Here is a 26,516-nt window from a genome sequence, read left to right on the forward strand (position 1 = left end):
CGTAATTTTTATAAAAATTTTACCATAGCTCCGCTGCTATGACTGATAAATCTCAAATTTTTCTAAGGGATAAAGCTTATCATTAAGAATTAATTAGAATGATCCCTAATTGGATCAATAATCCATAATGGATTGAATCATTAATATTCATGAAATAAATAAACTAAAAGCATAGAAAAAAGCCATTAATTTGACCTCAAGTATAGATTAATCTTGGATTAAGGAAAAGCTTTATGAAAAGCTTCATTTGGATTGAGAATGGGTCATGAGTATGACCATTTCTTGAGTGAGAGAGAGAATTTCATAAAAACCATTTGAATTAAGCTTAAATAGAAATTTATGTAATTCTTAACTATCATTAATCAATTAACTTCAATAGCATTCATCAAATTATGTAACTCTTCACTACCATTCATCAATTAACTTCAATAACATTCAAAAACCATTCGAATTAAGCTTCTCAAGCTTGAGAGGGGTTGAGAAGAGAGAAACATTGAGAAATTATAGAAAATGATCAAAATTCACTAATTACCTTACAAATTGCTTGATTCTTTGTTCACGGTAGAGGCCCCCAACCAATCAATTGGTTAAGTATGTTGATGGAGCCACCGATGGGGATTGAAGAAAGAGGGAAGCTCCGAAAACTAGTGAATTATTAATGAATTCATAGTTCTTGGCTTAGGTGGAGTAGAGTAACGATGCATAAACACTATATATTTTTCAACAAGGGGTAGGCTTCTATTTATAGGAAAAATTGAGCTCTTAACCAAACAAACTGATTCTAGAATTTTCCAAATCAGTTTGGTCAATTTTTGACCATTTTTAGGTCAGTTAAGCTAACTTTTTGGAACTAGACTTGAATGAGGAGAGAGGAGAGATGAAATATCTCAATTTTTATGAGTTTAAAACTCATTCAAGCATGTGAAATATGCACCTCATTTAAAGAACTCCCCTTCCTTATATATGTGTCAAAATGGAATCATTATACCCAAATATCTCATATTTTTAATATTGCTCATAGTTTTTTACTAATAAACCTTGTACATTTTCAACTCTTCATCTTATGTGAAATATGCACCTCCTTTAAAGAACTCCTCTTCCTTACATATGTATCATAGTTTTTTTACTAATAAACCTTGTACATTTTCAACTCTTCTTCTTATGTGAAATATGCACCTCCTTTAAAGAACTCCCCTTCCTTACATATGTGTCAAAATGGAATCATTATACCCAAAATATCTCATATTTTTAATATTGCTCATAGTTTTTTACTAATAAACCTTGTACATTTTCAACTCTTCATCTTATGTGAGCATTTACTCATTTTTGGATACCCAAAATATCTCATATCTTTAATATTGCTCATATTTTTTTACTAATAAACCTTGTACATTTTCAACTCTTCATCTTATGTGAGCATTTACTCATTTTTGGGTATCTTCTTTTACAAATTGGATTTATCTCCTCTCTACACATGGATTGATGCTATTGCCCCATAGGAACCTTAATTGGACCATAATCCAAAAATTTCTGAAAATCTAGACCCTTAGGCTAAGGTCCTTTATACACATTTCCAATTAATTCCAATTGCACATTGGAAAATTCTTTTTGAATTTCCATTTTAAGGGAATTCATCTTAATTATAAGAGATATTTTTCTATCCAAAAATATTCAAAATCTGAATATTGTCTCTCTAGAATATTTTCTCTCTCTAGGTTATATTTCTGAAGAGGGATTGATTACAGGGAAAGATACTAGACATCAAAAAGGGGGTGGGGGAGGAATCTTACAAGCCCACCACCAAGCAGCCACACTGTATATCATCAGCCTTTGTCTGCATCCAGCTGTCTTCAGAATCACCAGAGCCGCCCCAGCACCTCTATTGCAAGGTAGCTACTCTCTTTGTTTCTGTCTGCAGCTCACCAGAGAGCTCCTTCACCATGACGAGGCAATCACTCTCTCACAAGGCCTCCACTCTGCCTGTCCCCGCAGCATCTCCTTTGAAGGACCTGCCAGTCTCTGAAGAAGCCTCTCCACAGCTTTTACAAGGTGGCCAACTCCTCTACTTCTCCACGCGTGGTCTGCAGAATCCCTCCAGCCAGGCCTTCCTCTCACTCCAGCAACCCTCACTCAGCCACACTCACAAAAAAGGCTACTTACTCTTTTGCACCCCTCTGTCTTCGCTTGCAGCCTGTATGCCAGCGTTTCAGTCGCCCCGCCACCACTTCAACAAGGGACCTTTTCCTCTCGCCCAGCAGCTACCCAACATGCAGCTCTTCACCAGTTTTCAAGGCTGTGCTCCGCGCTTCTTTTGCTCTGTCCTCCAGCTACCAGAGCGGGTTCCCCCACCTTTCACCTCTTCTCACCTCAACTCCTTCTTCCCTGCTTCCTAGGTGGCTATCCCTTTTTTTCCTCCCTGGCGCACAGTCGACTCTGCTTGCTTTCCACGCCCACCTTTTTTTGCACACTCCCCAGCAGCACCTCACTCTACGCTTCCCTTCGCTTATCTTGCAGCTGTGCCCCAGCGCTTCTTTTGCTCTCACCTGCAGCTACGTCCCCTTATGGTTGCCAGCCAAACGGCGGCCTTCACCAACGCGGTTTCTCTCAGTAGTAGCCGTCGCCTTCCACCACATCGACCCTCTAGTCGTCCGCAGCCATGAACAAAAGAACCATCAACGCTTCCCTTGGTTTTTTCTTCTAGCTCCACTAGAGAGTCCCCCCCTGTAACAACATGGCCCCCTTACTTTCTTCCAGCTGCGCCGACTCACCAGCCCTTCGCCAATTTCCAGAACTCGTCTTTCACGTGCATCGCCTGCCTTGGCAGCAGCGCTGGCCACCTAATAAGCAGCCATGTGGCTTTTCAATAATTAGCCACGTTAATTATTTTTATTATTTTTGTAAGGCCTTGATGAATGGCCACACATATTGCTTTCACACCAATGCTTTTAGATTTAAGGCAAGCTTGGCCCCTTCACCTATTAATTGCCCTTCCTTCCATACACACTTCAATACAGCTTCGAGTGCCCGTTCATTTCTTTGACGCGCCCACAATCAAAGCCATTGAGCAGCTGATATCACCTCCATCTAAACTTACTTCGGGCAGGCCTGTAAAACAGGCTCAAAACCAAAAGCATCCACCCTGAACACCTGGCAACTCTCTCAAAAACAAAACCTTCACACACACCATGCACACGTATGTACAAATTACCAACTCCTATTTTGTCCACACATATTTAGCAACCCCCTACTTCTGCTGAGACATTCATGTCCAGTAGCTGTACAAACAGGGATGAAATATTCAGATTTGCCTCTATACTCTCCACAACCTCCTGACATGCATCACAAGATTCTTGATCTTCTTCTTTCACGGCTAACATCAATCGAGCAAAATATTTCTTCAGTCGTAAACCATTCACTCTCCTTTTGTGCTTTTTTCCATTCAAATGAGCAAGCTGATAACTCCCATTATCAAATTTTCTCTCAACTTTATACGGACCTTCCCACTTTGTCTAGAATGCAGTATGAAAAGTACTATCCAGCTTGCTATTATACCTAAGAACCAGATCACCCTCTTCAATTTCTTTCTGCTCCACCTTCTCATTCTCTCTCTCTTGTCTTTTCAATTGCATAGCCGCATAATGATCAAATGCCAGCTCTCTGTCCAACTGGACTATTTGCAAGGCCAGTAATCTTTCTCTGTAACAATTAATAGGCTCATGCCCTTCTTCAACTAGGAACTTCAAAGATGGAATTTCCACATCAATAGGCATGAGTGCTTCTTTCCCATAAACTAAATGAAAGGGTGAGAATTGTGTACCAGATTTTACTGCAACCCTGTATGCCCATAATACACGATTCATCTCTATATCCCAATTCTTGATATGGCCTTCTGTCATTTTGGTTATCATCAGCTTAAATTCACCATTGAATCTTTCATTCAAGCCATTGCATTGAAGATGATAAGGAGTGGAGTACTTGTGGTTGATATTCAATCTTTTGCATAAGTGATCAACTACCTCTCCTTGAAATTCAGGACCATTATCTGATAATATCTCTAGAGGAATACCAAATCTGCAGCATATATATTCATACACAAAATCAGCCACCTCTTTACTATCCACTCTCTTCACTGCCTTCACTTTTGCCCATTTTGATAGATAATCCACTGCAGTAAGCACATAACACTTTCCTCTGGCTGTCCTGGGAAGTGGTCCAACTGCATCCACTCCCCATCTTTCAAAAATGTCATATACCAGCATGATATTTCTTGGCTCCATTTTTAAGATTCTCTTCCCCATTCTCTGGCACTCATGGCAAGATCTGCACCAGTGCTGAATATCTTTCTGGATGGAAGGCCATACATAACCCTCGAGTAATACCTTCTGCAAGGTGATCTTAAATGCATAATGACCCCCACATGCTCCCTCATGATTTGAAGATAGAATATAATAAATTTCTTCCCTCCAGGGAGTTCTCCTCCAATACCTGATCAGCTCCTTGCATGTATAATTCATCTCCAATCATGACATAATGCTTACTTTTCCTGATAAAATGATACTTTTGGCCTTTTTTGAGCTCTTCAGGCAAGCAACCTGAGAGTAAGTAATCCACCACTTTGGATAGGTATTCCCTCCCTCTGTATAATGGCTCTTCGATTTTTGCAATTACTGGATCCTGATTAATTGCTTCCTGAGCCAACTCATGTGCCATATGATTGTCCTCCCGCCGCACATGTTGAATACTCCATGCTATAAATTGATGTAGCAGCCTTCTAACATCAGCCAGACATTCTTTTAATCTTGGATTCTTTGCTCGCCAGCTACCCAAGACCTACTTTACTACTAATAGAGAATCTCCCTTTATGATTAGCTTTTGAATTTTCTGTTTTAATCAACCCATCATTATAGAAGTGCCTCCATGTATCTCCTCTGCGATGGTGGCGGTGGTAGGCTGTCTCGACAGGAGTAGGGTACCTGCCCACGATATCAAGCTACAAGATGACACAATTTGCAGAGGGGTTAGTACAGAGAAACAACTTCCTAATAAACTACATAAACAATATAATTTGAGATCGATACTTACAAACTGGGCCTCCCATGATTCAACACCCCCTTCTCCAAAATGCACACTTCCATATCACTCCATTTGGATCCTTCATGCCTCCATGTGCTTTAGACTGGGTTCCTCCTTTGCTAACTTCATTGCTTTCTTCCACTCACGCTTGTGAGTGGTGTGGGGCGGGCCCCTTGGTGGTTGACCTCCCTGGAGCTTGGCAAGCTCCGCTAGTGCATGCCTCTTAAGTGAAGATCTTTTATTGCTAAGTATCGAAACAATTTTTGACTTGGCCCATTTATCTGTGAACTGAACATTGGGGGGGTTAGGATACCTAGAGCGAACAGCAGCGAGGGTCTCATCAGTTAACCTCTTTGGTTGATCTTTGTAGTGAATAAAGCAATCTCTGTAATTGTTAGCAATTACAGAGCACATGAAGGCCATGATGTCCTTCCCCCGTGCATCCATCAAGATGCCTCCTGTCTGAGTGATGTCATAGTAGATCGTACCAAAGGCACTTCTTGATCATCTGAATCATTCTCGCCCCCACCACCACCCCCCCAAAGCACTGTGCCATGCATCCCCACCGCTCTCCCTGCTACTACGCCTACCTACTGTGTCGTGTCGAGCTACTATGCTGGCCACCTGTAGTAGCTGTGGAGAACCAAGTCTCGACTGCATGGGAGTACGCCGACGGCTTTGCGAGACAGAAGGGCCTCCTAACGGCATGGGGGAAGGGACATAGGATGGCCTGGGGGAAGGGTCTCGGCTATGTAGCCGGCTGGGCTGTGTTGACTCCACTAGGGCAATCTCAAAAGGTGTGGGGTTGGGGTGGTTTGGAGTCTGTAGTGCTGACTCTTGGGGGGTGTTTAGAGTACCCGTCATGTAGCTGTATAACTCTGCAGGACTGGGAGGGTGCCCCAAAAGGTTATATAAGTCCCGAAAGATGGATTCCCGAGGATCAGGTGAGCCTGAAGCGCTTCCTGGCCACATGATGAACTAGAAAAAAGAAAAAAAGAAGATTACTGATGAACTAAACTGAGAAAAAGAAGAAAAAAATAGAGAAAAGGAGAGAAAAAGAAGAGAAAAAGAGAGAAAAAGAGAGAAAAAGAGCCCGCAACAAAAGAATGAAATGGCGGGTTTCTGATATGTTAATACTCCACATTATGTAAGATTTTTATGCCCAAGAAAATGGAAAAATCACACCTGAAGGAGGTTGCCATAATAAATATTGTTGCTGGAGAAGAAGCACCAAGGATATTGGCCGTCAATCAACGAAAAGCACCAACTACACGTGGCTGGTCCAAACACAAGCGTAGACCCAGGAGGCCAACAATGAAGAAGGCTATATTCGAGGAAGGGAGGTGGCAGCAAGCCGGTGCGCAGGAGACCGGTACAGGGCGACGGCAATCGCAGGCTGAAAATCACAGGCTATATTCAAGGAAGGGAGGCGGTAGCAAGCCGGCACGCAGGAGACCGGTACAGGGCGACGGCAATCGCAGGCTGAAAACCACCAAATGGGTGGCGCAGTTTCGTAGGGGCCCGTAAGGTGAGTTTTGTTATTTTTTTTAAAAAGAATGTGTGTAGACGTGGCATTAAAGCCTAAGGGTCATAACACTTTGAGTAATTAAACGGCGCTTCTCAACGGCAGCCTTCTAAGGAAACTTCCACGAAGGGGTGCGTTCTTCACTTGCAGCAGCCGACTAGGGAGAGATCCACGAAGGGATGCAACTGTTCATGGAAGGGGTGCCAGTTGAAGAGGTAAGGTTCTTGATTGAAGGCTGTTTTTTTTTTGTCTTGCCTTTATTCAAGAGTGTCCTGCATATGGCTGGCCCAAACTTAATCACTAAAAATTGGGAGTTGAGGGCTGAATTTGATGGGGCATTCTCTCCTGCTCTTCCATTCAACACTTGCTACACCCAATTTTAGGGTTTGGGCGGGCTGATTTTAGGGATAGGGTTAGGATTGATTTTAGGGTTAGGGCTAGGGCATAACACAGGGTGGAAAGAGTTTGCTCTAATACCATTGTAAAGCTTTTATAGCTTTATTAACATGATTAAGACTTAATTAATGAACATAAGACAAATATTGCAGGAAAAGACTGAGTTGTTTGCATTGAGACAGGGGCCTTTCTTAAATAGAGGCCGAAAGGGTACAAATGAAGAGGCACATCCCTGGGAAGGGGTGTGGCTCTTGAATCAATGGTTATGTCTTTTGGACTTAGGGGTGTGTCTTTTAATGAATAGACATGTCTACAAGAGCTAGATGCACAGAGCTTAATGCATAAATCTTGATACATAGAGCCTACATAGAGATAGATACATTAAGCATGTATGCAAGATCTTGCATTAAGCTAGATTAAACCTACATACAAGAGCTAGATGCAAGAGCCTACATTAAGCATGTATTAAGCCTGCATTAAACTTGCATTCAAGAGATATATTCATTAAGAATGTATGCAAGAGATTGCATAGTGCTAGATGCAAGAGCTTGATGCAAAGAGCTCGATGCAAAGAGCTTAATGCATGTTATATGCACATTATGTGTGCATATACTACAAGCCTAATGTGGGTAAGGTATGTATGGGTGGTATCATGGTCGTATGGGATGCTAGCGATTCCTCGCATATTTTATCTTATGGGATAATTTGGGCTCAAGAATGTTGCTTTGCTTACATCACTTGGCATGTTGACCTCAAAATTCAAAGACAATCTCAATTTTTGACTTCACTTAAAGTTATAGTGTAGGCATTCTCTAGATAAACTTCTTTTATATACAGCTTGCATGTATTGAGATGATGAGTGTAATCTCGTTGGCATATTAATTTGTTGAAATACCTTTCTTTAGAGTTTACTGAGTTTATCTTATTGTGTTTGGATTAAGAAAAATTTGGATTCTTCCTTTGTTGGCATTTCTTTATCTAGTTCTGTACTTTAGGTGATTTATACAATCCACCTTATGGATGTACATATGTAACTCATCGAGACATTGAGGACTCTCTATGTTGATATGAGTAATTCGGGATGCTGATAATTCCATGTGCAGATGTGAGTACATTAGGCTGCCGATGGATCACTGGTTCCTGTTGTTATAATGCCATGTTTTCTTACTTTATTCCGAATGGTTTACAACGAGGCATTAGGAACTCAATGGAGTCTTCTTGGGCCCTTTTATTTGGCAGTTTAAGGGAGTCAAACCTTTTCTCTTAAGAAGAAACGTTTCTAATTTGAAGCTTCAAAACGGCTACTTTATTCGAATTTGAATTTTGGGGGGAAAATGGAATTTAAAATCTAGCGGATAAAACCATATCATGTAACATATCTATGGAAAGCTCTTGATGCGTAGATCACGGATCTGTAATCTCCGCTCAAATCGGAGCTTGTATGTAGAAGTTATGGAGGTCCAAAAATTGTAAAATTGCCCCTTCCCCTTTTTGGGGGAAAAAGTGCACCCTTTGACCACTCTTACACCTCTCTTACAAACCATTGGTTTTTGCTTACATGGCGGGCTCCTATTTGTCAAAAATTTAAACGTTTCCATAACCTCATGGCAAATTAAAGGGCCCAAAAAGACTCCATTGAGTTCCTAATGAGGAAACTACTTTAAGTATGAATTCCTCTGATCATCCGCCAGCAGAGTCTGATGGGCAAATAGAGCATGTGAATCAAATTGTAGAGGACATGCTTCATGCATATGTCTCTGGAAAATCATAATATTGGAAAAAATATCTTCCGATGATGAAATTTTCCTATAACAGTTTTAAACATACGGCTATTGGTTTTAGTCCGTTCATGCTTATATATGGGTATCAACCCAGGGCACCTATTGATGTCGGTCTTAAGGACATTCAGCTTGATGTTTCGAGGGATTTCATGCATGATATGTAGGAAATGCTGACCGAAGCTCTGGATTCTATCATGAGTGCTCAGGATAGGGCACAGTTTTATGCTGATAGAGGACACTCACCTTGGTCTTTTAAACCTAGAGTATTGGTTTATTTAAAAGTTCCTAAAGATTCTCAGACTTTGTCAATAAGGAAATGCTCGAATTATTTATCTCCTAGATATTGTGGTCCATTTCAAGTTATACATCAGATTAGCACGGTTGCATATGAACTAAAACTACTTCCATAGGTTAGAGTTCATCTAGGCTTTCATGTCAGTAGATTGAAAGGGAAACTGGGAGGTGAGGATAACACAATTACTCCTAAAGAATTCGTTGAAGTCAAACTTGCTGAGAATCTAATGTGTACTATGGATAGGCTTGGTAGAGTGTTGCACATAATGAGAGAAATTAGATTAGGGAGGCTCAAAATAATTTCCATTATTAAGAGCTGTGGACATGAATGAGCACACTGAACACAATGTATTGTAATATACTTCTTATAACCATACCATGAGAGCTTTCTAATATTGATAGTCCCTTTAACGAAGACTCTTAACATGTGGTATCCTCATCTCTTTATAAGTTGCCACCTTGTGTCCACACTCTACACTCTCTACTTTCCGTTTTACTTTATCGTTATCTTTAAATTTTTTAATTGTACCAAATGTGTATTTTCTCTCTCAACACTGCTCCTCCTCAATCACATATTTGGTATTACCATATTTCCGAAATACACCTCCTTGGTGTCACACTCCACTTAGATAAGGAGACTCGTTATCTCTCCCTTGTAATTTGGTCATCACCACCTTGTTCACTAAATGATGTATAGTTTTTTTGTTGCAACTTTCACTTTTAATATCATTGTGAGTTTTAAATCAATTCTTTGCATGTGCCCTAGTTTACCAAATAATAGCACTCTGCTATTTGCACTTTAATTTCTTTGCCAACAATTTTGGCTCCTTTGGCTTTCCTTGTCTAGATGACCAGTCTCTTCCACCTATGTATGATTTTTGATGTTGTTCTTGCAAATCATTGGACTATTGTTGTCCATAATTTTGGCTTTCCTTGTCTAGATGACCAGTCTCTTCCACCTATGTATGATTTTTGATGTTGTTCTTGCAAATCATTGAACTATTGTTGTCCATAATTTTGGCTTTCCATGTCTAGAATTGTAAGATTCCTCCCTCCAGCTTTTGAGGTGTGCAGGTGGAAGAACATGCCCTTACGATCTTGTAATTATTTCCCTCTTTGAAATAAAAGAAAGATTCTGTTTTACCCTATTTTGGCCTAGAGAGAGAAAATATCTAGAGAGAGGTAATCCAAAATTAAGATATTTTTCGATATAAAAATCCTCCTAATGTCTAAAATGGTTTCCCCTGAAACAAAAATTCAAAAAGAACTTTTCAATAAGCATTTGGAATTAATTAAAAAGAAGTATACAGGACATTAGCCTAAGGGTCTAGATTTTCAGAAATTTTTGGATTATGGTCCAATTAAGGTTCCTATGGGCCAATTGGATCAATCCAAGTGTGGGTAGGAGATAAATCCAATTTATAAAAGAAAAACCCCAAAAATGAGTAAATGCTCACATAAGATGAAGAGTTGACTAAGGACAAGGTTTATTAGTAAAAAACTATGAGTATTACTAAAAAAATGAGATTTTTTGGTATAATGATTCAATTTTGACACCTTGGTAAGGAGAAGGGAGCTCTTCAAGGAGGTGCCTATTTCACATGTGTGGTGGAGTTTTAACCTCAAAAATATTGTGATATTTTTATCTCTCCTCTCTCCTAGATCAAACCAAATCAAAAGGGAGCCAAACTAGGTCCAAATCTTGTCCAAATTAAGCCAAACTGAAGCTGGAAAATTCTAAAAACTAATTGGACTTGGTTAGAGGCCTCCCTCACCTATAAATAGATCCTTAGCACTTTGTAAAAAAATATGAGAACTATACCATGCTAGTATTATACTAAAATAATGATATTTTCCATTATCCTCTAAAAATCCTCTACAAATTGAAGAGATTGGAGCTTCTCTCTCTCTTCAATCTTCCTTGGTGACTCCAACAACATACCAAACCAATTGATTGGTTGGGGGCCTCTACTGTGATCAAAGAATCAAGTAATTTTAGGAGGTAAAGTGTGGATTATTATCTTCTTTTTCTTAAATCTCCAGATGTTTCTCTTCTCAACCCCTCTCAAGCTTGAGAAGCATTAATTTGAATGGCTTTTGAATACTATTGAAGTTCTTTAATGTATTGTAATGAAGAAATACATAAATTTCCATTTATGCTTAATTTATAATGGTTTTTAAGCATTTCTCTCTCTCCCCCAAAGAATATCATTCCTATGACCTATTCTCAATTCAAATGAAGCTTCTCATGAAGCATTTCTCTAATCTAAAAGTAATTTCTATGCTTGTCTAATTGGAGGCTAAAATAATGGCTTTTTAATACTTTTACGGTATCTAATTTATGATAAAATTAAGAATCAATCCATAATTGGATATTGATCCAATTAGTGGTTATTCTAATCACATGAATGATACTAAACTTTATTCTTTCAATTTTATTGAGAATTATCAGTAATAGCAGTGGAGCTATGGTAAAATTTTTGAAAAATAAACACATAAATCATTTTCATTCATAATATGAAAACAAGACTTCCTACCATATTCTAGGATTAATCATCCTAGATTAATTGAATGATTCTCATTATAATCATGAAAACTTTGATTTTTATGTTTATGCATAAATAGTAATTTTAGCAAAAAAAGAATTTCTAGTAATTTATTTTTTATGTTAAAAGAGGAATTCCTATGACATTTGGAATTCCATCATTTAGATGGGAAAAGAGAAATTCCTAGCATATTGGAATTAATGAGTATTTTAATTAAATTCAAAGATAAAATTAGAAAAATTTATTTTATCTATGCAAAATATTTAAATGTTAAAAGAGGAATTCCTATGACATTTGGATTTCCATCATTTAGATGGGAAAAGAGAAATTTCTAGCATATTGAATTTATGGGTTTTTATTTTAGATAAAATTACTTTATGAATAAAAGAAAAATACCCATGACATTGGAATGCAACTAATTAAATGCAAAAAGAGAAATTCCCATGGTATTTAAGATACAAGAAATTAAAAAAATTTTAGTATAATTTAATTTACGATTACTTATCAAAAGTGAAAATATGGGTAGATCTGATTTCTATAAGTCCCATGAATTTTTCTATTCCAAAAGAGGAATATTGAATATAATTCATTTGAGAAATTGAGAATGAATATGGATGTGTATGTGGAATTACGAATGTGGATGTGTATGTGGAAGAATGGATGTGGATGTGTATGTGGAAGAATGAATGTGGATGTGTATGTGAAAGTATGAATGTGGAAGAATGGATGTGGATGTGTATGTATGGATGTGGATGTCTATGTGGAAGAATAGATATGGATGTGGATGTCTATATGGAAGAATAGATATGGATGTGTATGTGGAAGTATGAATGTGGATGTGTATGTGGAAGAATGGATGTGGATGTGTATGTGGAAGAATGAATGTGGATGTGTATGTATGGATGTGGATGTGTATGTGGAAGAATGGATATGGATGTGTATGTGGAAGTATGAATGTGGATGTGTATGTGGAAGAATGGATGTGGATGTGTATGTATGGATGTGGATGTGTATGTGTATGTGAAAGTATGAATGTGGATGTGTATGTGGAAGTGTATGTGGAAGAATGAATGTGGATGTGGATGTGGAAGAATGAATGTGGATGTGTATGTGGAAGAATGGATGTAGATGTATATGTGAAAGGATAAGATGTCGATGTGAGTGAATGAATGAGATGTGATGTGATGTGAATTGGGATAAGAATGAATGAGATGAGATGTGATGTAAATTGTGATAGATATGAAATGAATGAATGAGATGAGATGTGATGTAAATTGCGATAGATGTGAAATGAATGAGGTGTGATGGGATGTGAATATGGGTTGATGCGAGTGGATGAGATGTAAATGAGGAAAGATGTGATGAGATGGAAAATGATGTGATTGGATGAGAATGGGTATACATATGAATTGGATATGGATTAAGTAATCTGGACGGATGTGGAACAATGTGAAAGACGAGAGTTCATTATAGGAGTTGTATTTATGACCTATTTTTAAATGACTGTTTTATGTCAAAAATGTTGGGGAAGCGTTTTGACCGTCTAGTGGAACGAGGTCCTGGAGACCAAACTGATAAAGTTGCAACAGCTGATGGAGAGTCAACGGAGGACGTCTCGCATAGCATCTCGCATAGCAAGGTCGAGGTCTCGGCCGAGGTCTTGACCAGCCTCAGTTCGATTTAAATGGTGAGCTTCCGGTTACGGTGGATTGTTTTAAAGATAGCTAAATCTGTGAAAAAGGCAATTTCATATTGGGTGTGTAAGTGGTGTGACTAGCGTTAAATTTGCATGAATATTCGGCTAGGGGACCAAGGAACTCTTTTCTCTCGTACCCGGGACAAAACATAACCAAATTCCTAATTAGATCCCATCACTACAGTGGTGGCGGTTGGCTAACCCATGGGACTGGATGGGGCTAGACTGATGGATCCGTAAAATGAGACTCAATTCTGTTATAGTACGATAGATGAAGAAAATCTCGGTTAGTAATTGTTCTATCAAAAAAGAATCAACGGCTGTACCTCTCGATGGGGAAAAAAGCGTTGGTTTCTATGATCCAAGTGCAAGTTTCTTCCTTGATCTAACTAAGAGACTCACAGGTTTGGTCGGATCAGTTTGGTCAGTAATGACCCTGACTACGTTAGAGTAAAGATATCCTGGAGGAATCACTAGTGCTTTCTAGGCGAGGGAAGTTTTTTTGAGTTTGGTTTTTGAAGAATCGAGGGATTAGTCTCTTGTCCGGATATCCGTGGGTGAGGCCCCGAGTGAGGGATCTTGCCCCGCGCAAGGAGTGCTACTTCCGCTGCTGCTAGTACCCCCAAATCCGTTGCGCGGAGGGGACAGGGCTCTTTCAGCTGGTATCAGAGCGAATTGGCTGAGCGAATTGGCTAAAGTGGATCAACTGAAAAGCCAAAAATGTCCAAAATTTGTATAGTAACAGTAAAAGGTTGTAATTGTGTGATAAAATTCATACAAATTGATATTCAGAATGAAGATTCATAAAATTGAAAGTGGGTCTTTAGATGAAGTACCGCAATTGTATGGAAATCCCTGAATTGCTTGAGGCCTAGTCATGATGGTATTTACCTTATAATTCCAAGGACCATGACTACCCGTATATACCGAGGGTATAACTGCAGCTCTTTACTAGGAGTATATACGAGTAAATCTAAGACCTTGAAATTATAAGGAAAAATGCTATCCAGATGATGAATTCGAATGTGGTTGGTATGATTTTAAAACTCTGATTGAGAACTAATTTGATTTAGATTCTGATTGAAAAATGATTATTCATGAATTTTGGTTGAAAAGCGATAAGTTGAGCAAAGCCACAATGAGGAGGAATGGGATGAGTCCATGTGATGATGTTCGTAACTGGAATGATTATTCATGAATTTTGGTTGAAAAGCGATAAGTTGAGCAAAGCCACAATGAGGACGAATGGGATGAGTCCCTGTGATGATATTCGTAACTAGAATGATAATAATGACTTTAGCAAATCACTATGAGATTAGTGGATTGTGCTGTCAGATTGCTACTATTAACACTTGACCCGATGGATCAAGTTAAGGAATGACAAATTAAAAACCTGCATAACTGAAACTTCCATGGAGGAATGTTCAGATGGAATTTTCGGTCTGATGGACAATTATTGTGTTAAGAATATGAATGATATGTTCTAAATAAATTTTTATGTGATAATTAGTTCTATATAAGGGATCTTTATCCCATGATTCTGTAGAGAGATGACCAATCTAAAGAACCCCAGAATCAGTTCGATCTAAAGTCCGATTTGAATTGTAAATAAAAGGACTTAACAAGAATTTTCGTATTGATAGGATCATGGATCAAGGTCATCATGGTAGGAATGATAACCCCCAACCCGATGAGGAATAGCTCAACTTGGATGTTCCTAAAAGTCTTCATAGATCGCAGCCTGAACCTTTTAAGGGTGAAGGAGAAAACTTGGGCGAGACTGTGGAGAAGTGGATCGAAGCAATGGAAGAGTACTTCGATGTCATCGGGTACAATAAGAAGAGCAAAATGGCTCTTGCAAGGCTGAAGATAGTAGAAACAGTCAGAGTAGCATGGAGAAACCACTGCGAGACAAACTGTGTGGATCGAAACACTCAAACATGGAATGATCTCAAAATTTACCTAAGGAAGAGGTTCTGTCCTCCCGACTTTTCGGAAACAAAGATGAACGAATTCTTAGAGTTAACCCAGGGGAGCAGAACTATTAAAGTATATCACCAAGCGTTCGCTCTCCTCCTCAAATACTCGCCACCACTGGATGAAGGACAACTGATGGCCAGGTTCATTCGGGGACTGAACGAACCTTTGAATATCCTAGTGAAGAATGCCAAGCCAGTTTTAATGGTCAAAGCAGTGCGGATGGCAAAGGATTTTGCCAAGGCCTTTGATGTCAAGGTCCCATCGAACCCAGCACCATTACCTTTCAATGGGTTTTTAGCTCCAGAAGGTGATTCCAACCTTCCACCGTTTAAGAGATATAAGGGTCAAGCCCAAGATATGGAAAGTTCCAGAATGGAAGAAATGTTCTTTTCCCACACCTCAATCCCTTGGAATTCAACTTCAGAAGTTTCACCCTTGATTTGGAATTCCATCATTTAGATGGAAAAAGAGAAATTCCTAGCATATTGAATTTATGGGTATTTTATTTTAGATAAAATTACTTTATGAATAAAAGAGGAATACCCTTGACATTGGAATGCAACTAATTAAATCCAAAAAGAGGAATTCCCATGGTATTTTAGATACAAGAAATTAAATGGGAAGAAGAGAAAATTTTAGTATAATTTAATTTATGATTACTTATCAAGTGAAAATATGGGTAGAATTGATTTCTATAAATCCCATGAATTTTTCTATTCCAAAAGAGGAATATTGAATATAATTCATTTGAGAAATTGAGAATGAATATGGATGTGTATGTGGAAGTATGAATGTGGATGTGTATGTGGAAGAATGGATGTGGATGTGTATGTATGGATGTGTATGTATGGATGTGGATGTGTATGTGGAAGAATGAATGTGGATGTGTATGTGGAAGAATGGATGTGGATGTGTATGTATGCATGTGGATGTGTATGTATGCATGTGGATGTGTATGTGGAAGAATGGATATGGATGTGTACGTGGAAGTATGAATGTGGATGTGTATGTGGAAGAATGGATGTGGATGTGGAAGAATGGATGTGGATGTGTATGTATGGATGTGCATGTGTATGTGGAAGAATGAATGTGAAAGTAAGAATGTGGATGTGTATGTGGAAGAATGGATGTGGACGTGTATGTATGGATGTGGATGTGTATACATGTGGAAGAATGGATATGGATGTGTATGTGGAAGTATGAATGTGGATGTGTATGTGTATGTGGAAGAATGGATGTGGATGTGTATATGGAAGATGGATGTGGATATGTATGTGAAAGAATGGATGTGGATGTATATGTGAAAGGATGTGATGTCGATGTGGGTGAATGAATGATATATGATGTGATGTGAATCGGGATAAGAATGAGATGAGATGTGAAATGAATAAGATGAGATGTGATGAATCGGGATAAGAATGAATAAGATGAGATTTGAAATGAATGAGATGAGATGTGATGTAAATTGCGATAGATGTGAAATGAATGAGGTGTGATGGGATATGAATATAGGTTGATGAGATGTAAATGAGGAAAGATATGATGAGATGGAAAATGATGTGATTGGATGAGAATGGGTATACATATGAATTGGATATGGATTAAGTAATGTGGATGGATGTGGAACAATGTGAAAGACGAGAGTTAAGTCCATATTAGATAAAATGGGAGAAATCCCCAAAATGGGAATGTATTTAAAAAATTTATTTTGGCCATAACTTGAACATGCAAACTCCAAATTTGTCGGACAAAGTAGATCTAGATTCTACTTTTCAAGCTCTTTCCAATGATATGTCACATGAATATGTTTTGACAAACTTTTGGATGAGTTTACCATACCCCCACTTTTTTCATGGGAATGGGATTTTTCCCACTTTATCTAATATTGACTTAGTTCATTATAGGAACTTTATTTATGACTTGTTTTTAAATGACTGTTTTATGTCAAAAATGCTGGGGAAGCATTTTGACCGTCTTGTGAACGAGGTCCTGGAGACCTAACTAATAAAGTTTCAACAACTGACGGAGGGTCAACGGAGGACATCTCGCATAGCAAGGTGTCGGCCAAGGTCTTGACCAGCCTCAGTTTGATTTAAATGGTGAGCTTCCACCAGTACGGTGGATGAGGGACCAAAGAAGCGGCCTCCTATGAGTGAAGTGCTAGGTCACCTGCGAAGGATTCTAGAGGGTGCTGACCATACGGTGCTCAGTGGGTTGTCGAAGATACCCACACGTGCATCAGGGATGATATTGGAACAAGGAGTAAGAGTTGTTTTTTGAAACCGGGCATGGATCTAGTTGATTGACCTTGCTGGTCCTCAACAGATGAGTCCATGGCCTTTTTATATGGATTCATGGATGGTGGGCTGTGACTAGACACTTGTGTGTCAGTAGGAGCTTGATTTGGAATAGGTGGCAGGCATGCAGGCCGATGCCAAGTGTCAACACAAGAAGGCTCAAGAAACCTCCTAGAGAACTCACCCAGTTGGGGAGTCTGTGAGAGCTCATTTTTGGTAGTTTTTGCGTGGAGATAGAGAGCTTGGAGGAGCTCTCTGAGGTGGAATCGCCCGTGCTTTCCGGATAAGGGAAGTTTTTCCAGGTTCGGTTTTGGAAAAACCGACGGATTAGTCTCTTGTCCGGATATCCGTTTTGGCGAGGCCCCGAGTGTGGGACCTTGGCCCGTGCAAGATGTGCTACTTTCGCTGCTAGCATCTGAATCTGTTGCGTGGTGGGGACAGGGATCTCACAATTGGTATCAGAGCCAGATTGAGGTTTCGCTCAGCTTATTATATTTCAACTTAAATTCAGAAATCATCATTTTTCAATCAGAATACAAATCAATTCATCAGTTCTCAAACAAAATTAAAAATCATATAAACCACATTCGAAATCATCATCTGGATAGCATTAATGCGTATAATTTCAAGTCTTAGATTTACTCGTATATACTGTCGGTAAAGAGCTGCAGTTATACCCTCGGTATATACGGTAGTCATGATACTTGGAACTATAAGGTAAATACCATCATGTCTAGTCCTCAAGCAAGTCAGGGTTCCATACAATTGCGGTACTTCCATTTGAAGACCCAATTACTAATTTACGAATTTTCAGTTTGAATATCAAATTGTATGAATTATATCACACAATTACAACTTTTTGTGCTTCTTGATAAATTTTTGACATATTTGGCTTCTGAGTTGATCTTTATTAGCCAATTCGCTCTGATACCAACTGTGAGATCCCTATCCCCACCACGCAACTGTAATAAAGTAGGAACTTTATTAAATAGGATTAATAATGGGGACAAGTCCAGGTATAAAAGAGGGGGCTTGGCCCATGGATGTAACTTTTGATGATCATTTTTAGAAATGGAAACTCATGTTTCTTGGAGCTCATGGCTTCTTGGCTTGTGGAAGGCTATTTCCATTCTCTTGGTGTGAGAGACTAAACACACTTAGGCATCATGTTTACATGGTGATTACTCATATTTTCATGCATTACATCCCTTCATTCCAATTGGTATCAGAGCTCTTGATTTTGATCATGGGCATGCATGGGTTGTTGGGAAAATTTGCTTGAAAATTTGAGTTTCTTTTAATTTTTTTTCATTTTCTTGTAATCCTTGAGTGATTCTTGACAAATCTTCTCTAATCTTGCTTAATCTCATGGAGATGGTGAGCATTTCATGTAGATTGCTTAGATTTTGAGTGATTTTGGCCATTTTTACCCTTTCTGGACCAAATCTGGGGGTATGGACCAAATTTTTTTGAAAAGTTTGGACCAAATTTAGGGGAAATGGTTAATCGTGATTAGGAAACTTAATCCAAAAACGTTTTTGCTTCTGTGGAGTTTCCTGCAACCCTAGCCATGGTTTTCCTCAACCAAACCTTCACCAAATGGCAAGCAAACATGGGGAAACAATCATAAGCAAGTTAGGAGTATTGTATGGGAGCTTTGGTGCTTCAATGGAAAGGCGTTTTCACGAGTTGCAGCGGCAGCCTGACGGCGAAACGGCGCCGATTTCATGGTAGAGATGGAGCTTCTTTGCTTGCTATGCCTACCATGGATCATATGCAAGCTTTCCCTCATGTTTTGGTAGACTTTTCATGCCATTTTCATGAGCATTGGTTACCTTCTACATGGCTGCAAGTCAGTGCTAAAGTGGCCACGTTTTTCATCAATATGAAACCTCCTTCAACAAATTTCAGTCATTGAAGCTTAAGGGATGCCATTGGTGAGTGCCTTCATCAATTTCTAGCAATTTTGAAGCATTCATTGGTGCTTTGGGAGTTGATTGGGGTTCATTACATTGAGAAACCCTAAATTTCAGAAATGAAGCATTTAATGGCAAATCCATGTAGCATTGGTTGGAATTGAAGCATCATTCACATATCATATACACCATTCATATGCCATATCCATGCTATGGATTGCCATTTGATAAGCTCATACCATGCCATGGAAACATGCTCATTTTGGATGCCATATGGACACTAGGAATGCAATTACATATGCCTTGACTTTGGTCTTACAAATGCTTATGCAAATGCCAAATGCCATGGTGAGGGCATTGTGATTTGATGGTTGATGTTGGATTGTTTGATGAATGGAGTTATGAGAATGAGCATGAATTCATGCATAATGATTCATGAGAATATTGTAAATGGCATGAGTCATGCCACACACATGTAAGTGATTTTACCTTCATCCCATTTGTAAATTCCAAACACATACACTCACCATTGCATTCACTTTCATTTCCTAGTGAATCTAGCAATGTGTGAGGGTACCTTGGCGTTGGTTGGAGAGGCCAAGGGGAGCATGTTTTGAATCTACCGTGTCGTGATTGCTTTGGGAAAGCGATACGGTGGAGGATTAGGTACATGGTGGTGAAGACATGGCCTCAACCTTCACCTTGGAGGAAAACTTGGTGAAGGGGTGAGAAGGGCTTGGCCGGGAGATCGGCAAGCTTCAACGCGCGTCCTCAACAATCCTCACATCGACTTTATGGATGCATTTGGGCAATGGGGCCCCTATTCCATCATATTGTGTGAATGTTGCTAATGCCTTGATGGACAAAGATTGCATAAGAGCTTTCATGGCATTGTGGGATGCAAAGAGCATTGTATTTTGATTTCAGAAATTGCATTTTCAGTTGAGATTTGGCTCCATTTACAAAGGAGACTATGGCAAAATTCTTCCAAAATCTTGGCTATGCATGGCAATTGAGGTTGGTGAAACATTAATTGCAGACCTTGGGATGCAAAGGAAGTGCAAAAGGTGCTAACAAAGGTGTGGGAACAAGCAAGGATCATTGGGGGCACAAAAGGGTCACTTGGGCAAGAAAATTGCAGATTTACAAAACCCTAATTCAGTCCCAAACCTTTTGGACTCAATTAAAGGTGATCATACGAGCTCTTAGTGCTTCCTTAGAGCTACCCAATGAGCCCTTAACCTTTCCGTTTCGATATCTCTTTGGGGTAGAAATTAGGGTTTTTGCAGAAACAGTAAACCCTAATTCAGTCATAGGGGTTTCAAGGTCTTCAAGATCTAATCACATAGGCTCGTAGTACTCATTGAGGGCTTCGATTTGAACTAAGAAGTTTTGCATTTGGATATTTCTAGCCCAAGTTATGCTCAAAATACTATTTCAGCCTATAACCCTGTAAACCCTAAAACAGAGAATAGTAGCACTTCTCACCTCTTAAGGGTCTTTGTATAGTGGTCTAGTACACCTCATTAGCTCTCCAACAAGCTCTAGACCACTTCAATCGGACATCCCTACCTCAAGTTAGAGCCAAATCTTTGAAACCGATACTTTCCATGGGAACGAGGACAAGAGGGCGACCAAAGCATAACACCTTGACTCCCGACGAGGTAGAGGGAGAAGAAGCAATTATGGAGCAAGGAATCTTAGATGCTCCGGAAGATACTTGTGGGCATACTTCAAGGGAAGTGCATGAAGAAGTGAATGTTGGAAGTGCCCACAAGCCCACCCCACAAGCGTCACATACCATCCCCATCGATTCGATCATGCAAATGCTGATGCAAATGAATGCGAAGATGGACACGATGGCTACAAGGGTGGAGGTCAATGATAGACTTGATACTATGGCCACAAGGATGGAAGTCTTGGAAGAGAGGGTGGCTCGGCCAATGAGCCAACCTTCATTTGATAGTGGTCATGGTGTTTCACATGCAGGCAAGCAATATGGGACAGCTTTTGAAGGCCGTAGGGAAGGCAAGCTACCTATGGCACAAGAGGTTTCTCCCAAAGTAATGCATGAGCATGCCACCAAGAATGCTACTTTTGGATTCATGGCGGATGCACGGAGGCCCCTTGTCAAGGACATGTTTCATTCTTCTTTTCACTCGGGTCCATCTAATTCCAATATGCACATGATTGATGAAGAGGTGGTACTCGATTGGAACCAATTGTCCTTTGCCCAAAGACAAAGGGATGCTCATGAGAAGTGGATGGAGTTACCAAATGACATCAAGAGGGACTACAAAGACTTTGCGCAATTCATGGAATCGTATATGAAGATGCAAAGGTTCAAACCCTCTACCCAACATGACAACCCATCCTACACAGCTTCTAAGGATGTCAAAGACAAAGTCTCACTATCAAAGTTCAAAGGTGATGGATCATCTCCGCAAGAGTTGGAGGAGTGGGCTACCAAGCTTGACACCTATTTCCAACTTTACCCAAAAAGTGAGCGTGATATGGTACAATTTGCTTCCCTACATCTTGAAGACTGCTCATCAATGGTGGAGGTATATGGTCAAACAAGGGAACACGCCATCAACTTGGGAAGGATTGAAGCGGGAGATGAACTTGGCCTTCCTTTCATCCTTAGTGCTTGATCGATACCATGAAGAATGGTATGAGCTTTCTCAAAAGGGGATGATGGTGAGAGATTATATCAAGAGGTTTTTGAAGCTTTCAATGTATGTGGAAGGTTTGAGTGAAGACATGAAGATGAAAAAGTTTGTGCATGGGCTTGAACACTTCATCAAGGCGGATGTGTCGGCTCAAAGGCCTAGCTCTCTCAAAGAAGCTATGAGGTTAGCCGAACTCTATGAGCCAAAGTACAAGAGATCTCAGCCCATGACCTTCACCAAAGACACACTCAAACCAACCACTACTTCTTACAATTTTGGGAAAGGTCCTACCTCCACATTACCATCCTCTACTCCAAGGTTTCCTACATCATGTGGGAGTGGACAGCCAAAGGATGGAGTGCATATTGATGCCAAAAAGGGTAGTGATCCTACGAAGAAGCCCTTTCAACACTTCAAGGAGATTCAAAGAATGGATGATCAAAACATTGAGGAGTTGAGAAGCAAAGGGCTATGCTTTAAGTGCAAAGAGAGGTGGTCACCCGGGCATGCTTGCAAATCAAAGAAGATGGTGATCACTATGATCCTCATGGACAAAGAAGAGAACAAGTATGACTCTCATGACATTGAGGAATGGGAGGATTGCAATGATGAAGTGCATGAGGATGGTGAGTTTCCTTTTGACCCGGGAGGGTGAGTTAAGGAAAATCTTGTGGATGGAGACATGCCTACCAATGCAGAAATTTCAGTTTGCATATGCTCTATCTCACAAGATGTATTGACGGGTTGCAAGGACCCAAGCACACAAAGGTTGGTGGGGCCTAGAGTGCTGAAACTACCTTGCCAAATGGATACAATTACCCATGAATATGGCTACTTGGCAATCAATGGACTATGCCCAACAACATGGCTTACTTGTGGATGATTTTCTTGGCCAAGTGGTATGATTTACTTGAGCAAATTGGGTAATATGAGGAGGATTATACATGCTGTAATTTCTGGACAGCTTTGGAAAGGTCTACTATTGGGCCTATTTTTCTACTCCAACAAGCTTCATTCGGCATCAAAATGGAAGACCATGATGTGGGACATATATGGCTGAGTGTACATATCATTTCCAGCCCATTTTATGGAGTTTACATGAAGAATTTTCAAGGTACTTCATCGACTAGAAGGGCTGTCATAACAGTCTCACTCATACTTTTTGGACTTGGAGCTTGGCAGACTTGTGTACATCCGGATTTTCATTGCATATGTGCTTTGGATGTACTTGAGGACTCTCAACCACTTCCCATTGATTACATTAGAGTCTCATATTTGGAGATTGTACACATTATAGATTTTGAGGACAAAATCTTTGGGAAGGGATGGTTTGTAATAAAGTAGGAACTTTATTAAATAGGATTAATAATGGGGACAAGTCCAAGTATAAAAGAGGGGGCTTGGCCCATGGATGTAACTTTTGATGATCATTTTTAGAAATGGAAACTCATGTTTCTTGGAGCTCATGGCTTCTTGGCTTGTGGAAGGCTATTTCCATTCTCTTGGTGTGAGAGACTAAACACACTTAGGCATCATGTTTACATGGTGATTACTCATATTTTCATGCATTACATCCCTTCATTCCAGCAACAGATTCAGATGCTAGGAGTGGAAGTAGCACATCTTGCGCGGGCCAGGGTCCCACACTCGGGGCCTCGCCCACGGATATCCGGACAAGAGACTAATCCGTCGGTTTTCCAAAAATGATGATAATAATTTCTGCAAATCACTATGAGATTAATGGATTGTGCTGTCAAATTGCTACTGTTAACACTTGTCATGGTAGATCAAGTTAAGTGATGACAAATTGAGAACTTGCTTGACTGAAAATTCTGTGGAGGAATGTTCAGAAAGAAATTTTTTCGGTCTAATGGACCATTATCGTGTTAAAGATATGAATGATATGATCTGAATGAATTGTTATTTAATGGAGTTCTATATAAGAGATATTTATCCCAGTATTCTGTTGGGTTGACTAGAATATAAGAAACCCCAGAATAAATTGGATCTTAAGAAAAAGAGTTGTCCTCTGCCTTGTGAGATGAGGACATCTCGCATTTTTTTAAGTGGAGTAGAATGTAAGATTCTCCCCCGTCCTTCGAGGTATACAGGAGTAAGAACCTCCCTTTCTGATCTTATAATTATTCCCTCTCTAAAAAGAAAGATTCTGTTTAAAAAAGGAAGACCCTTTTCCCAAAATACTTCTCAGGAACCCCACCTGTTTTAAGGATTCAGAACGCTGAGTTCAGAAGTGAGAATCGGTGTTTTGGATGACAAGGTTTTGGTCATCAGTTAAAAGACTGCCCGACTCCTACCATGTCCAGGGCACAGGGAAGTCAAGAACCCAAAATTTAGAGACCAATCTAATCAGGGTCCGTCTCGCCCAAGCCAGGGTAACCCCATAAGAACTTTAGCTCATCCATCTACTCCTTTCCAGAGCTGGGGCAACCAAAGAGAAAGAATTCCACCTCAGACTGCAGCAGCCAGAGCAGTCACAATTTCAGATGTAGTAGAAGAGGAAAAAGAACAGATCTATGCTACAATTGAAAACCAAGGGTCTAACCGACAATTCTCAGTCATCCATACTTTAGCAGAGTATCAGGGTAAACCAAGTAATCGAAGATATACTTTGGTCATGCTGTGGGCAGGGAACCCAAGAAGAAGTGGCTAAGCTATCTGCACCTAGTCAAGTTCGCCTACAATGCTTCTTATCACAGAAGTATTGGGATGAGCCCTTTTAAAGCTCTATTTGGACAAGATTTCTTAACTCCATTAACTAAGTCCGACCCATTGATCAGGGTCGAGATGTCCATACAAATGCTTGACGTCATGGAGTAGCTGATGCACACAATTCATAAAGATATAAAAGCTGCCCAGGATCGACAGAAATAGTATGCTGATCAGAAGAGGTCAGTCAAAGAATTCAAAGAAGCATATATGGTCTTCATTCAAGTATGGCCCAAAAGAAGTTCTTTATCTCTTAGGAAGTATAAGAAGTTATCCCCCAGATATTGTGGGCCATATCTGATTTCAAAGAAAGTAGGTGACTTAGCCTACGAGCTTCTTCTACCTCCTCATCTCAAAGTTTATAATGTATTTCATGTAAGCCTTAGAAAGAAATATGTGCCAAACCTAAATCATGGAAAGACGGTAAAACTTCAGTGGTAAGATACACCGTCGGCTTCTAGGTTATGCTAGTTCCTTCTTTTATATAAATCGTAACTCTTACTAGTTCCTTCTTTTATATAAATCGTAACTCTTACTTGTCGCTCGCAGTAATCTTACTTCCATCGATCTCCTTTCTTTCTTAATCTCCTTTATGGCTTGGCAGCAAGACTTGGTTTTATCCATGATGATTTCTCACCTTCAAGACGCAAACGAGTCTGTGAAGAAGGATTTTATAGAACTGTATGAGCGCTCACTTTTCCCTCACTTGGGAACTTCTGTAGCTCAGACCAAATGGCGGACCTATCGAGACATAACTAGGGTAACACCATGGGGTCGGCATCACTTTCGTAACAATGTCCGCTTGGCTATGGTTATTGAAGCTTTGGGTTTGGGTCCCCGATACTATTGCACGATGAGATCAAGGCATGGTGGGTTTTCTGAGCGGGTCTTCTTACTTACGTGTTTTCTTCCTCACCAAAAGATATGCCTTTATCCCATTTTTGGCTTGCCTCTTAGAGGTCCTTTTATGAGGTCACCTCATACCAATAAGATAGGTGTTGCAATAACCGGCCAAATTATTTCCATAGATGAGTTACCTTATACGTGTGCTGCTTGTGAGTGCTGCTTTTGTGACCATATGATGGACAGGGCTTATGGAATTGTAAAAAGTTCTTCTATCTTGGGTGTATATGTTCCAAGAGTGAATAAAGTTGAAATCTTTGTTCTTGTCTTGAGTTTTGCTCTCTTTAAGACTTTTCTTGGTGGTTACTCTTAATTAAAAATTCTCTTAGTCTCATATTCGTGCATCTTGCAGAATTACCCCCAGTTTGCGAGATGAGGACATCTCGTGTTTTTCAAGTGGGAGAGAATGTAAGATTCCTCCACAGCCTCTCAAGATGTCCAGCATCTTCCCGTGTAATTAAATCCCTCTTCAAAAATATAAAAGATCTTGTTTCTAACTGTTTTAACCTAGAGAGAGAAAATATTCTAGAGAGAGAATATTCAGATTTTTAATATTTTTGGATAGAAAAATATCTCATCTTATTAAAATGAATTCCCCTGAAACAGAAATTAAAAAGAACTTTCCAATGTGGAATTGGAATTAATTGGAAATGGGTATAAAGGACCTTAGCCTAAGGATCTAGATTTTTAGAAATTTTTGGATTATGGTC

Source organism: Cibotium barometz, chromosome 12 (genome assembly GCF_041138505.1).
Source record: "Cibotium barometz isolate CiBa-2024 chromosome 12, ASM4113850v1, whole genome shotgun sequence".
Classification (NCBI taxonomy): domain Eukaryota; kingdom Viridiplantae; phylum Streptophyta; class Polypodiopsida; order Cyatheales; family Cibotiaceae; genus Cibotium; species Cibotium barometz.